The 15,806-nt window shown below is 46.3% G+C and overlaps 1 protein-coding gene across 1 annotated transcript in view; it reads right to left on the bottom strand.

Annotated features, from left to right (window-relative positions):
* Positions 1-12,319, bottom strand: part of slc31a1 (solute carrier family 31 member 1) — a 75,500-nt gene extending 63,181 nt beyond the window's left edge. Inside the window, exon 1 of the mRNA XM_043719873.2 lies at positions 12,217-12,319. The gene's annotated coding sequence lies outside the window, so the exon portion shown is untranslated. The remainder of the gene's footprint in view (positions 1-12,216) is intronic.
* Positions 12,320-15,806: the final 3,487 nt, after the last annotated feature.

Genomic DNA, 15,806 nt, shown 5'->3' with positions numbered 1-15,806 from the left:
GATCTTTTCCCAGGGATCTGGAAACTTCTATGATTTTCTGCTTGTCCTTATAAGAGTGGAAGTGCACTAGGACCGAGCGGGAGTGCTGCACTGGGCCTGACCTGTGCACTGTAACCCGATAAGCCCTTTCAATCTGCAGCCTGCTGGACTCCACGTGAAGGCCCAAAACCTTTGGCAACCAGCTTTCAAAGAAGCAGGCTGACTACTTGCCCTCAGGGAGCCCGAGAATTAGGAGATTTCTCTGATATGGTCTTGTAAGGTCCACATCTCTCGCTCCACCACCTGGATCCAATTGGATGAGGACTCCATCGCAGCTTCTCTGAGGCCTTGGTTTGACTCTTCACCTCCTCCAGCCTCTCCCAGAGGCCCTGGATCTTCTGCTCATGCTTCTGCATCACGGATGGGATAGAACATAGAACATAGAAGAATACAGCGCAGTACAGGCCCTTTGGCCCTCGATGTTGCGCCGATCCAAGTCCACCTAACCTACACTAGCCCACTATCCTCCATATGCCTATCCAATGCCCGCTTAAATGCCCATAATGAGGGATAGGTTGGACCTTGTCACGAATCTCCTCAATCGTAGCCCCAACTTTCAAGGCAAGTCTCTCCATCATCGCAGCCAATTCCTGAGAGTCTGTCAGGTCCCGGGGGGGGGGGGGGGGTTTAGGAAAGGCTGCTCCTGCTGCAGTCTCTGGTGTGGTAGGTGCTACAGGGGAGTGTCCTCTCTGCTGCTGTTTGCTCGCTCCTTTTCCCTTTGGCATCCTTCCCATCTCCAAATATTAACAAGTGTTCTGTAAGGTTTTAAACTAATAATTCCACCACATAAGTTGGCCAGGGATGGCAAAACACATCAGTATGCCTTGGCTGTGCACAGTAGTTCGGCAGAATCGCCGCCATAGTCTCTGCTTTTAATATCCTTGTGAGCGGAGGGTTCCAGATCATTACCACTCTAAAAAGGTTTTCCATCACATCCTTCCTGCAACTTGCCCAAATTCTGCCTTAAACTTGCAACCATGTTCAACTAGCTAATGGGAATAATGATTTTTTGTTTACCTTAACCAAATCTGTCATAACCTTACACACCCATGTCAAATCTTCCTTCTAACTTCTTTACTCCAAAGGGGAAGTTCAGCTTCTCCACAGAGTCCTACAGCAGGGAAACAGGCTCTTTGGCCCAAACTCGTCAATGCCAATCAAAATGCCCATCCACACTAACCCCATTTCCCTGCACTTGGCCGATACCCTTTGAATCCTTTCCTATCCATGCTTTTGTCCAAACGCCTTTTAAATGTTGTTAATGTACCTGTTTCAACCACTTCAATTGGCAGTTCATTGCAAATGTGTAACACCCTCTGTGTAAAAAGGTTGCCCCTCAGGTTCCCTTTTATTCTTTTCCCTCTAACTTTAAACTGATGGCCTCTAGTCCTTGACTCCCCAAACTTGGAAAAAAGACTAAGTGTATTCACCCTGTCCATGCCTCTCATGGTCTTTTACACTTCTAAGCTGCCCTCCACCTTCACTCAACGCACCTCCCCTCCCCCACCCTCCACCCCCAATCTCAGTCTCCTACACTCTAAAGAAAAACACCTAGCTTGTCCAACCTCTCCCTATTACTCAGGTAACATCCTTATAAATTTCTTCTGTACTCTTTCAAGTTTAATAACATTCTTCCGATAACAAGGTGACCAAAACTGAACACAATATTCCAAGTGCAGCCTCACTGACATCCTATACAACTGCAAAATACCTTAACTTCTGTAGTCAATGCCAAGTGATGAAGGCCAGTGCACTAAAAGCATTCTTCACTGCCCTGCCATGATTCCACTTTCAGAGAACTCCAAGATCCCTCTGTTCCACTACACTCAAGGCCCTACCATTCACCATGAAACTCCTACCTTGATTTGACTTTTCAGAATGCAAGACCTCATACTTATCTACATTAAACTCCATTTGCCATTTCTCGGTGGACTTGCTCAACTGATCAAGGTCATGCTGCAATTTCTGATATCCTTCTTCACTGTCCAGGATATCGCCTATTTTAGCGTCATCAGCAAACATTCTCCCTGTACATTCTCATCCAAATCATTGATGTAGATAACAAACAGTAATGAGCTCAGCACCGACCTCTGAGGCACTCCAATTTAACCATTTTTTGGCTATAATTTCTAATCACTGGAACCATTATGATAAATCTCCTCAACACCCTCTTAAGGATCCTCACATTCTTCCTACAGTATGGTGATCACATCTGCAGGCAACGCTCCAATGTGATCCAAAGCAATTTTGTAAAATTGAAGGGTCCCACCCAATAATTTACTCTGCTTTCCTGACTTCACAGATTGAGTCTTGTTTGTAGGGCCTACCCAATGCCATAGAAATGGAACTTAACTATTGGAATCCAAATAAACATTCCTCCAAGCACAACATATTACAGTAAATTCCTTCCTATAGTATGTCGTGATTAAGTCAATAGGCTATACAGTCAATTCTATTGCCGTAAATAGTACACACTTCTCAAATTACACATAGTTAAACAAAGACTAGTTTGGACTTACAATATAATGAAAATTTCAAAAAGAAACCCTGCAATTTTCACTGGAGCTGAAGCTTGCTGTGCATGAAAATGATTACATCATGTTCATAACTACAGGTGCCAATTGGTTTGTTCTCCATGCACCTTAGCACACTAAAATGCTCTTGCTGGCTAAAAAATTAAAACATCAGTTGAAAAAACCCCAAAGAACTGCAAGTGCTGGAAATAAGAAATGCTGACAGAAATTATTGGAAAAACTCAGAAGGTCTAACTATATGTGGAAAGAAAGCAGAGTTAACATTGCGGGTCCAGTGACCCTTCTTAAGAACTGATTGTAGTCGGAAAAGGTTGGTATATAAGCTGATATGGAGTGAAGGGAGGGGGAGGACTAAACAATAGGTGGAGATGAAGCCCACACAAAGAGAGAGAGGGGCAGAGAACTACAGTAGGCAGACAAAGGAATGGATAAAGGTCAGCCTGGGAGAAGCAACAGCTGCTAATGGAGGTCATGAGTTGACTGTGGTAGCAGCCTGTCTGATGTCAAGGCCTGGTGAGTGGGGGTTGGGCGAAGGACATGGGAGAAGGTGCTCAGGTCTGAAAATTGTTGAACCTGATATCAAGTCCTGATGGTTTCAGAGTTCCAAATAGAAAATCAGATGCTGTTCTTTCAGCTTGCACAGATCTTTGTTGGAGCACAGCAGCAAGCCCTATAAAGAGATGCTCGCCAGGGAAGGGGAGACAAAACGCAGATTGGGTAACCACATGGCAGAACACCTACATTTTGATCACAAAAATGACCCTTAACGTTCGGGTACCTGTTACTTCAACACAACCTGGTCACTGGCCAATATCTATCCCAGGCTTGCTGCAGAGTTCAAGCAAAGCTGAGCACAAAGCTGGGAGAACAGCATCTTATTTTCCTTTTGGGAACCCTCCATCCTTTTTTTTAGATTAGATTACTTAGTGTGGAAACAGGCCCTTCGGCCCAACAAGTCCACACCGCCCCGCCAAAGCGCAACCCACTCATACCCCTGCATTTACCCTTACCTAACACTATGGGCAATTTTGCATGGTCAATTCACCTGACCTGCACATCTTTGGACTGTGGGAGGAAACCAGAGCACCCGGAGGAAACCCACGCAGACACAGGGATAACGTGCAAACTCCACACAGTCCGTCACCTGAGGCGGGAATTGAACCCGGGTCTCTGGCGCTGTGAGGCAGCAGTGCTAACCACTGTGCCACCGTGCCGCCCATCACCGTGCCGCCCTTCTGGACTCAATATTGATTTCACCAATTTAAGCAGCTTCTCCCATGATTGTATCCCACCCCCATGTGCCAGGCCTTGTCATCACATGGGCTGCTACCACTAACAACTCAGTGACAGCCACTAATTGTCTCCATTAGGAGCTACTGATTCTCACAGATTGATCTTTACCCATTCTTTGTCTGCCCAACTGTTGTTTTCTCTCTTTGGGCTTCATCTCATCTACCATTTACTCCTCCCTTTCCCCTCATTCCAGTTTCAGCATATACCTAGCTGCAATCAGTTCTGAAGAAGGGTCGTTGGATCCAAAATGCTAACTCTGCTTTCTCTCCACAAATGTTGCCAGGTCAGCTGAGATTTTCCAGCAATTTTAGTTTGTGTGCATATTAATGACGTCAGTTATGGTTCAGTGTATTTGTTGGCAGACAAGTCCATTGTGCAAAGTACTTATTAAACATAATTTGTATACAGCAGTATCACAGAGACCTACTACTTATGCTGTATCTCAGGAGACCATAGCACAACATTGAACAGGTTCAAAGTTTGTGCGAAGATTTGTAGCTCGGGTGCTCGTTGTTGTAGTTCTGTTCGCCGAGCTGGAAGTTTTTGTTGCAAACATTTCGTCCCCTGGCTAGGCGACATCATCAGTGCTTGGGAGCCTCCTGCGAAGCGCTTCTTTGATGTTTCCTCACCAACTCAACAACTCACCAGAACGAAGGACCCGATACCCAACATGAGCAAAACGAATGTAGTGTACAAAATCCCATGCAAGGACTGCACAAAACACTATATAGGACAAACAGGAAGACAGCTAACAATCCGCATACATGAACATCAACTAGCCACGAAATGACACGACCAGCTATCCTTAGTAGCCACACACGCAGACAACAAGCAACATGAATTTGACTGGGACAACACTACTATCATAGGGCAAGCCAGACAGAGAACAGCCAGGGAATTCCTAGAGGCATGGCATTCATCCACAAACTCCATCAACAAACACATTGACCTGGACCCAATATACCAACCACTACAGCGGACAGCTGAAACTGACAACCGGAAGCGGAAGGGACAGACCACTATAAACACCGGAGGAAACATCAAAGAAGCGCTTCGCAGGAGGCTCCCAAGCACTGATGATGTCGCCTAGCCAGTGGACGAAACATTTGCAACAAAAACTTCCAGCTCGGCGAACAGAACCACAACATTGAACAAATTGTTGCTCACTGGAGGTTGCATATAATTCAGGACTCTGTTTGCCATGAATTGCATTGCATCAACTAAATTCACCGAAAACATAACCAACCCAACCTTAAACTTGCTCTTTAACACAAGAACATATACAAAATGTAGGTGATCTATTCTCAAACAGACTTGTCCCCGGTGAATATTTTTGCCGTCAAATATTTTAAACTAACACTTTTAGAACAGGGCATTGAGATTCTTTAAATAGTAAGATATCCCTATAGGAAAGGAAGTCAGTGGTTCAAATGCACATGGTCCAAGAAAGACAAACCTCCGAGCTGTTTTTAAGTTGAACTTAGTCTGGGACGAGACAGTATCACACTGTGGTTTTATTCCAGATTCTGGAAATCAGGCTAAATTAGGAACAGTGTTTAACCTTGTGAACAACGATTCAATTCTTCATTCCTGCTGGTTGACTGGTCAGTTCACTCTATGATTCAGGTTGGCCCAGTGCTATGATTTGATACAACTTTCACATTCAACGATCTCATCAATTTATGCAGATCTGCCAACCGCAGAGTTAACATTCAATAAAAGATTGAGATTCAACTGAAAGAATCAAGTGAAAATGTAGCTCCATCAGCCAGCTATTGAAAGGAATTTTAGCAAGTTAAATAGACACCATTTCAAAATAGCCAGGTCTACCTGCGGCTAGAACTTACACAAGTACAGATCCATGCAGATTTTGCGACAAACTTCAATTTGTCTGGACTGCCACATAACTCAGCAGCTGAAGCCTAAGTCGAATGACTGTATCCTTGCGCACGATCTGCACAAGAGCCTTGTATTGCACATTACGTAAAAAAAATTAGCAAAAAAAAAAATCCACAATGTTGCAAGTAATTCAGCCGGTGGGTGCACTGCCCATTGTGCAATAAAATTTCAAACAGGAAAGAGCCTGCAGTACTTCACCCTTGATCTGCACTAAGTAATCTCAATAGAGGAAGCATTTTGGGATGCCACAATTGGTCTCAGCCATTTTGGCCAAGCAGAAGACAAACAGCAGAGATTTTTGTTCCTCATTTGATATTATCTTGTGACTCCACAATCCCATATTGCAACCAGTAAGATGAAGCTAATGGACTTGGTTGGATGGTCTTCAACCCCTCTCAAAAAATGGTGGCCCATCTTATTTTCTAGACAAATACACATGGAAAATGCCCACTTGAGGTTTCATGGAAAAAGATTACCCCACTCAGAACCTCTCCCAAAACAACACTGCTTTACCAATGTGATATTTGCAGTTTCAGTTTTATGGCTGAAAACAGTGGCAGCAAATCTCCAGAAAGCCAGTGTTCTGTGCCCTAGGATACATACCCCAACTCAGGTCAAAGACAAAATGCAAAACCACTGCACCATGTAACCCGACAGTCATAAAATTTATCAAGTGAAAATAGTCAGTAGCTCTTTAAAACAACTTTCAGCAAAAAGTAACTAAGATCCAGATGCTACTTCTCCAGAGGACTATGTTTATGGGCACTGGGCATAAACTGGCTTCACAGTAAACATTCCACTCATGGACAATAGATATATGCCCAAATATCACCATTTGAAAAACAGCCTAAGATGTAAACCAAATCAGCACATTGTTCCATATCAGTCTTATGAAACACAACCTCATCCACAGTGGTTCCAAACGTTTTAGAAGATCATAAGAATAACAGTAGGCCACTGAGCCCTTCGAGCATACTCAACCTTTCAAGAGATTATGGCGAATCTAACATTCCTCACAAAGCCATCAACCTGCCTTTTCGTTGTAACCCTTAATTCGCCTACTGATTAAGAATCTGTCTCAGCTTTTAATATGCAGAGGAACCTCGATTATCCGAAGGACACGGACAGGTATATTTTGCTTGGTTCATCGAATTCTGAATAATCGAATGCTGGATAACAGTTAGCTAAGCATTGGGACGATACGATGTTGTTCAGACAATCCAAAATTCGTTAATCGAATGCCGGATAACCAAGGTTCGTCTGTACATTAGGTCCCTGCCCTCACAGCTCTATGCCAGGGAATTCCAAAGACATTCAACCTTTTAAGAGCACAGAGAAAGTGAGGATTGCAGATATGATATTTGCAGTTTCAGCTTTATGGCTGAAAGCAAATTGGCACCAAATCTCCAGAAAGCCAACTCAACTATACCAGCACCATTCCCCAGCTTGTCCTCCATTACATCGATGACTGTATCGGCGCCACCTCGTACTCCCACAGTGTGGTTGAACAGTTCACCAACTTCACGAACAGCTTCCATCCCGACCTCAAGTTCACCTGGACTATCTCAGACACCTCACTATTCTTCCTGGACATCCCCATTTCCATTTCCAGTGTCCAACTCAACATTGACATTTACTTCAAAGCCACAGACTTCCTGGGCTACACCTCCTCCCACCCTGCCTCTTGTACAAATGCTATGCTGTATTCCCAATTCCTCCACCTCATCTGCTCCCAGATGGACCAATTCCATCATAGAACATTCCAGATGGCCTCTTTCTTCAAAGACCGCAACTTCCCCTCCCATGTGGTCAATGATGCTCTCCAGCACATCTCCTCCACTTCCCACATCTCCGCCCTTGAACCCCACACCTCTGACTGCAACAAGGTTAGAATCCCCTAGGCCTCACCTTTCACCCACCAACCTCCGGGCACATTGCATTATCCTCCACCTACAAAGAGACCCCACCAGGGAGGTATTTCCCTCCCCATCACATCTGCATTCTGGAGAGATCATTCCCCCACCATGATTCCCTCATTAGGTCCAAACAGCCTACTAACCCACCCTCCACTCCCAGCACCTTCCCCTGCCACTGCAGGAAGTGAAAACCTGCACCCACATCTCCCCCCTCACCTCTGTCTAAGGCCCCAAAGGATCCTTCCACATCTGACAGATTTATCTATATTGCCACACATCATCTACTGTAGCCCTTGCTGTCGATGTGGTCTCCTCTTTATCAGGAAGGCAGGATGTCAACTTGCATAACATTTCAGAGAACATCTCTGGAACATATTAAGCAATCTCACTACCCTGTGGCCAAACACCAACTCCACCCCCCCACTCTGCCAAGGACATGCGAGCCCTGGGCCTCCTCCACCGCCAAACTCCAGTCACCGATGCTTGTAGGAAGAATGTCTCATCTTATGACTTAGGACCCTCCAACCACATGGAATCAATGTGGATTTCACCAGTTTACTCATTTCCCCTCCCCCCGCCTTATCCCAGATCCAAACGTCAAACTCGGCACCACTCTCTTGAACTGTTTTACCTGTACATCTTCCTTCCCATCTATCTGTTCCACCCTCCTCTCCAACTATCACCTTCACACCCACCTTCATCTACCTATATTCCCAGCTATCTTCTGCCCAGCCCTCACACCCCTTTTCCCATTTATCTCTCAGCCCCTTTGAGCCATCCCCTCATTCCTGAAGAGCTTATGCTCAAAATGTCAACTCTCCTGCTCCTCAGATGCTGTCTTTAGGAGTATGTACAATGACAAGGCAACAGAAAAAAAGGCTCCTTAAACAAGTACTGCTGCCTCACAGCGCCAGGAACCTAGGTTCGATTCCAGCCTCAGGCGACAGTGTGGAGTTTGCACATTCTCCTGTGTCTGCGTGGCTTTCCTCTCGCTGCTCTGGTTTCCTCCCATAATCCAAAGTTGTGCAGGTTAGGTGAATTGGCCATGCTAAATTCTCCATAATGTACCCCACCTACACATCCCTGAACATTAGTCAGGGGTAAATGTAGGGTAGGGGAAATGGGTCTGGTTGGGTTACTATTTGGAGGGTCGGTGTGGACTTATTGGGCGAAGGGATTCTATGAAATCGACAAACAATGGTTCTGTGTACACTCAGAAAATTAAGCAACTGTCTGCAAATGCAGCAAAATATAAAAGCCCACAGTTATCAGTGAAGATGAAGCATCAGTTTAGTGCAATCCTATATAGCTCTTTTTCCCATATTCTAAAAGGGGACTAAATATCAATACTCACTGGACCACCAGATTTCACTTCTATTCAATTGTCCAGAAGTTAACCTCTCTGAAGTGATCCATTTTAGCTTCAGACGTATCACCTTTCTTCCCAAAAGGGTGACTAGCTTAGACCTTCATATAATTTTTAATCACATGCCGTGGATGTGGGCATGTTTGCTAAGCTAGGAGGTTGATTTGCAGACGTTTCATCCCTGTCTTGGTGTCATCTCAGTCTTTGGAGCCTCCTGTGAAGCGCTGCTGTACTGTGTCCTCTGGAATTTATTTGGTTCCGTTCCTGGTGGTTCAATGTACTGTCTGGTATATTAGGTCTAGGTCTATGTGTTTGCTGGATTAAGGAGTCTGTGGATGAGTGGCATACTTCTAAAAATTCTCTGGATGCCCTCTGCTAAGCTTGTCCAATAATCGTTATGATGTTTGTCCTTGGGTCAACCAAAGATCCACCATGTGCAAGACTAACAATGTACAAGATTCCATGCAAAGACTGCACAAAACACCAAATAGGACAAACAGGCAGACCATTAGCAATCCACATCCACGAACACTAACTAGTCACTAAACGCCATGACTAGCTGTCCCCAGCAGTCATATGCACAGATGACAAGGACCACAAATTCAACTGGGACAACATAACAATCAGAGGACAAACTAAACAGGAGGACAGCCAGAGAATTTCTAGAAACATGGCACTCATCCACAGCTTCCATCAACAAACACACAGACCCAGACCCAATATACCTGCTACAACAATGAACTACCAGAACCAGCAACTGGAAGCACAGGAACGGAACCAAATAAATTCCAGAAAACACAGCATAGCAAAGTTTCACAGAGGATCTAAAGCAATTAAGATGGACAGGGGACGAAAACATCTACAAATCAAGTTCCTAGGTCAGTAAACATACCCACAACTTCGGCAACTGAGCTACAAAATTTTGTGCATAACTTTTGATCACATTTCCACCATCTGCAGCTGGAATCAATTACTGAGACAAAACGTTCAAACATTCTTACAGATAATAAACCTCCAATCAGTACATATTGCACCAAATAGTATAATCCAGGATCCCAGGTTTGATTTTGGCCTCGGGCGACTGTCTGTGTGGAGTTTGCACATTCTCCCCGTGTCTGTGTGGGTTTCCTCCCGGTGCTCCGTTTTCCTCCCACAGTTCAAAGATGTGCAGGTCAGGTGAATTGGCTATGCTAAATTGTCCATAGTGTTAGGTACATTAGTCAGAGGGAAATGGGTCTGGGTAGGTTCCTCTTCAGAGGGTCGGTGTGGACTTGTTGGGCCGAAGGGCCTGTTTCCACACTGGAGGGAAAACTAATCTAAACTAATCTAGTGTAATCCAGGAATAAACACATTCTGACTGGGAAAATACTATGTATAGCACGGATGCTCATCAGTAGTGCAGCAACAGATACTTGAATGTTAGCAGCTATTGGATCAGAAAGCAAATTTCAAAATTAAGCATTTAATATTACTATTGAACTTACAGGAGATTCTGCAAACCCAAATCTGTCACACTGCAGTATAATATCTTCTCTATAATTGGCTTTATTCTGTTTTGTTAGATTTCACGTTCCTCAAAAGATCATATCATCCAGTTGCAACTTCAAGGTACAAAAATGTTTGTGTGATATCTACTGTAAGCTTATTGAGACAAGCAACTAGTTATCAGGAGATCTGTATCTTACATACTGCATCATGGAAACACATGCCGTGTTAGGTGTATGCTACACTGACCATAAAACACAGGAGCAGAGTTAAGCAATTCAGCCCATCAAGTCTTCTCCACTGGTCAATCATGGCAGAGACGTTTGTCAACCCTATTCTCTGAATTCTCGCAACAACCCTTGATCCCCTTACTAATCAAGAACTTCTGTCTTGAGTTTTTTTTCCTCTGGCCTTAGTCTTACTCTCGATGACTTGACCTCCACAGCCTTCTATGTCAATGAGTTCAACAGATTCACCACCATTTGAAATATGGATTAAAATTACCCCTCTGAGTATATTTAGAAGGATTTGGAGAATAGAACAGCCTTGAAGCAGTTGGGAGCACTCTCACCTCTTCGTCAAAATTGCTAGTTCAAGAACCACTCCAGAGACTCGTACATAAAGTTCAGGCCAAAACTTTGGCACAGTAATGTCATCTTCAAATGAAGTTAAAAATCAAACAGCACCAGATTGTAGTCCAACAGGTTTAATTGGAAGCACTAGCTTTTGGAGTGCTGCTCCTTCGTCAGGTGGTTCCTGATGAAGAAGCAGTGCTCTGAAAGCTAGTCTGCTTCCAATTAAACATGTTGGACTATAACCTGGTGTTGTGTGATTTTTAACTTTGTACACCCCAGTCCAACGCCGACATCTCCAAATCTTCAGATGAGATGTTAAGCACTGTACTCAGAAAAATGCAAAAGATTCCCTGGTCTGCCAGTCAGCATTCACCACTCAACCAACAGTTAATCTGACCATTTGACTGCATCTCACTGCAGTTTCAGAGAACTTGACGCACGTACTATGGGTTTTTACATATCCTGCATTAAAAAGGGACTACAACTCAAAAAGTATAACGGTGACTATAAAGAGATTTTGCACTTGCCAAGTCCCTGAAAGGCCCCGTACATACACAAGCTCTCAGGATACTTCTGCTGAAGCGATTAATATTGACAGGACGAAGACTCAGATGTACAGCACGGAAAGAGACCCTTCGGTCCAACTTGTCCATGCCGACCAGCTATCCTAATCTAGTCCCATTTGTCCTGCTCTGATGCAGCACCTTGCATTTAACTAAATTAAACTCTCTAAGGTAAAAGGTAGATGTTATGCCAATATGTTGCAGTCACCTAGAAAACTGTATAACTGTCTTAAGAGGAATAATCAGCGACTTTAAACCGGTGTCTGTGAGGCGGGAGGGTACAAATACCCACACGTTGGCCGCATTTGCAAAAGACAGCCCAAGGGCACTTCATTCAGGAGGCGGCCCAGTTTAAAGTTTCCGAACCGACTGATCCACACACCGTGCCCACCTATACCCCCGTCAGTGAGCACAGCCCAGCCCAGCCAGTGCATCCCAGGGTCACCTCGGGACGGGACAAGCCGAGGCCGCTCCAAAACCCTGCGGGGTTACCCAGCCACGACCTCTCCGCCCAGCCCGCTGCGTTCCTCCCGTCCTCTCCCTTACCCCGTTTTGAGCTCCTGTCAGGCTGGCGCTGCCTCTCACACAGCCCGCTCCACGTCCTCCAGCCGCCAGCAGAGCACTCCGCAAAACCAGCACGCGCACGCACGTCTTCGCGGGGCGGGCCGGCGCGCTGACGTCGATGCCTTCGTCAAACGCACGTGCACGTGCACCAACCGTCAACAGGCCTCGCCGCTGGTGTGACATCACTGCAACTGCCTCTGGAACTTCTCATCATGGAGACATCTCCCAGAGTGACCGCCTCTGTGTACAGAGGATGGAGACATCTCCCAGAGTGACCGACTCTGTGTACAGAGGATGGAGACATCTCCCAGAGTGACCGACTCTGTGTATGGAGGATGGAGACTTCGACCGGAGTGACCGACTCTGTGTACAGAGGATGGAGACATCTCCCAGAGTGACTAGCTCTGTGTACAGAGGATGGAGACATCTCCCAGAGTGACCGACTCTGTGTACAGAGGATGGAGACATCTCCCAGAGTGACCGGCTCTGTGTACGGAGGATGGAGACATCTCCCAGAGTGACCGAGTCTGTGTACAGAGCATGGGGACGTCGACCAGACTGACCGGCTCTGTGTACAGAGGATGGAGACATCTCCCAGAGTGACCGAGTCTGTGTACAGAGGATGGAGACATCTCCCAGACTGACCGGCTCTGTGTACAGAGGATGGAGACATCGACCAGAGTGACCGGCTCTGTGTACAGAGGATGGAGACATCTCCCAGAGTGACCGGCTCGGTGTATGGAGGATGGAGGCTTCGACCGGAGTGACCGACTCTGTGTACAGAGGATGGAGACGTCGACCGGAGTGACCGACTCTGTGTACAGAGGGTGGAGACATCTCCCAGAGTGACCGACTCTGTGTACAGAGGATGGAGACATCTCCCAGAGTGACCGACTCTGTGTACAGAGGATGGAGACATCTCCCAGAGTGACCGCCTCTGTGTACTGAGGATGGAGACATCTCCCAGAGTGACCAACTCTGTGTACAGAGGATGGAGACATCGACCAGAGTGACCGACTCTGTGTACAGAGGATGGAGACATCGACCAGAGTGACCGACTCTGTGTACAGAGGGTGGAGACTTCGACCAGAGTGACGGACTCTGTGTACGGAGCATGGAGGCATCTCCCAGAGTGACTGACTCTGTGTATGGAGGATGGAGGCTTCGACCAGAGTGACCGTCTCTGTATACAGTGGATGGAGAAATCGACCAGAGTGACCGACTCTGTGTACAGAGGATGGAGACATCTCCCAGAGTGACCGCCTCTGTGTACTGAGGATGGAGACATCTCCCAGAGTGACCAACTCTGTGTACAGAGGATGGAGACATCGACCAGAGTGACCGACTCTGTGTACAGAGGATGGAGACATCTCCCAGAGTGACCAACTCTGTGTACAGAGGATGGGGACGTCGACCAGAGTGACCGACTCTGTGTATGGAGGATGGAGGCTTCGACCGGAGTGACCGACTCTGTGTACAGAGGATGGAGACGTCGACCGGAGTGACCGACTCTGTGTACAGAGGGTGGAGACATCTCCCAGAGTGACCGACTCTGTGTACAGAAGATGGAGACATCTCCCAGAGTGACCGCCTCTGTGTACTGAGGATGGAGACATCTCCCAGAGTGACCAACTCTGAGTATGGAGGATGGAGGCTTCGACCAGAGTGACCGACTCTGTGTACAGAGGGTGGAGACTTCGACCAGAGTGACGGACTCTGTGTACGGAGCGTGGAGGCATCTCCCAGAGTGACTGACTCTGTGAATGGAGGATGGAGACATCTCCCAGAGTGATCGACTCTGTGTACAGAGGATGGAGACATCTCCCAGAGTGACCGCCTCTGTGTACATAGGATGGAGACATCTCCCAGAATGACCGACTCTGTGTACAGAGGATGGAGACATCTCCCAGAGTGACCGCCTCTGTGTACATAGGATGGAGACATCTCCCAGAATGACCGACTCTGTGTACAGAGGATGGAGACATCTCCCAGAGTGACCGACTCTGTGTACAGAGGATGGAGACATCTCCCAGAGTGACCGCCTCTGTGTACTGAGGATGGAGACATCTCCCAGAGTGACCAACTCTGTGTACAGAGGATGGAGACATCGACCAGAGTGACCGACTCTGTGTACAGAGGATGGGGACATCTCCCAGAATGACCGACTCTGTGTACAGAGGGTGGAGACTTCGACCAGAGTGACGGACTCTGTGTACGGAGCATGGAGGCATCTCCCAGAGTGACTGACTCTGTGTATGGAGGATGGAGACATCTCCCAGAGTGACCAACTCTGTGTACAGAGGATGGAGACATCGACCAGAGTGACCGACTCTGTGTACAGAGGATGGGGACATCTCCCAGAATGACCGACTCTGTGTACAGAGGGTGGAGACTTCGACCAGAGTGACGGACTCTGTGTACGGAGCATGGAGGCATCTCCCAGAGTGACTGACTCTGTGTATGGAGGATGGAGGCTTCGACCAGAGTGACCGACTCTGTGTACAGAGGATGGAGACTTTGACCAGAGTGACCGACTCTGTGTACAGAGGATGGAGACTTTGACCAGAGTGCCCGCCTCTGTGTACAGAGGATGGAGACTTCGACAGGAGTGACCGACTCTGTGTACAGAGGATGGAGACTTTGACCGGAGTGACCGACTCTGTGTACGGGAGGATGGAGACATCTCCCAGAGTGACCTACTCTGTGTACAGAGGATGAAGACTTCGACCAGAGTGACCGACTCTGTGTACAGAGGATGGAGACTTCGACCATGGTAACTGACTCTGTATACAGAGGATGGAGGCTTTAACCAGAGTGATTGACTCTGTGTGCGGGAGATGGAGACTTTAACCAGAGTGACTAGCTCTGTACAGACTTCAACCAGAGTGACTAACTGTGTATAGGAAAAGGAGACTTCAACCATGGTGACTGACCCTGTGTACAAGAAATGGAGATTTCAACCACGTTGACTGACTCTGTGTAGAGGAGATGGAAACTTCAACCAGAGTGTCTGACTGTATTGAAAAGCAGTAAGAGATTTCAAACAGGGTGTCTGACTTTAATGAAAAGTTAAAAATCACACAACACCAGGTTATAGTCCCACAAGTTTATTTGGAAGTACAAGTTTTCGGAGTGCTGCTCCTTCGTCAGGTACCTAGTGGGGTGGGATCATAGGACACAGAATTTACAGTAAAAGATCAAAGTGTTATACAACTGATACAATGTATTGAACAAAACAAGATTGTTGATAAGTCTTTAATCACTTAAAATGGGGTTGTACATTTCAGTTGATTAATATATAAATCCCAGAACTTATTTGTAGTCACAGTCCCAAGATAACTTAAAGTTTTATTTTAAAAAAGTGACATCTCAGCTCAGACAATGCACTAAAGTTGTGAGGTTAGAGTCTGTCTGTATCCTAACCTTGGGTCAGACTGGTTCTTTTCCCAAAGTAGGAATTTATAAAAGGTGCCATGGACCGACTGCCAAGAGATTGTGTGCTTTTTGAACAAAATAGAATGTATCTGCCATGTGAGTGTGTGTTGTGTGGGGGTAGGGTGAATGTGACGGAG

This window comes from Chiloscyllium plagiosum, unplaced genomic scaffold (genome assembly GCF_037043375.1).
Source record: "Chiloscyllium plagiosum isolate Xiang-an unplaced genomic scaffold, Cpla_swu_hap1 HiC_scaffold_21, whole genome shotgun sequence".
Taxonomy (NCBI): domain Eukaryota; kingdom Metazoa; phylum Chordata; class Chondrichthyes; order Orectolobiformes; family Hemiscylliidae; genus Chiloscyllium; species Chiloscyllium plagiosum.
The sequence above is the reverse complement of the archived record's forward strand: the minus strand, read 5'-3'. Positions and strand labels throughout refer to the sequence as shown.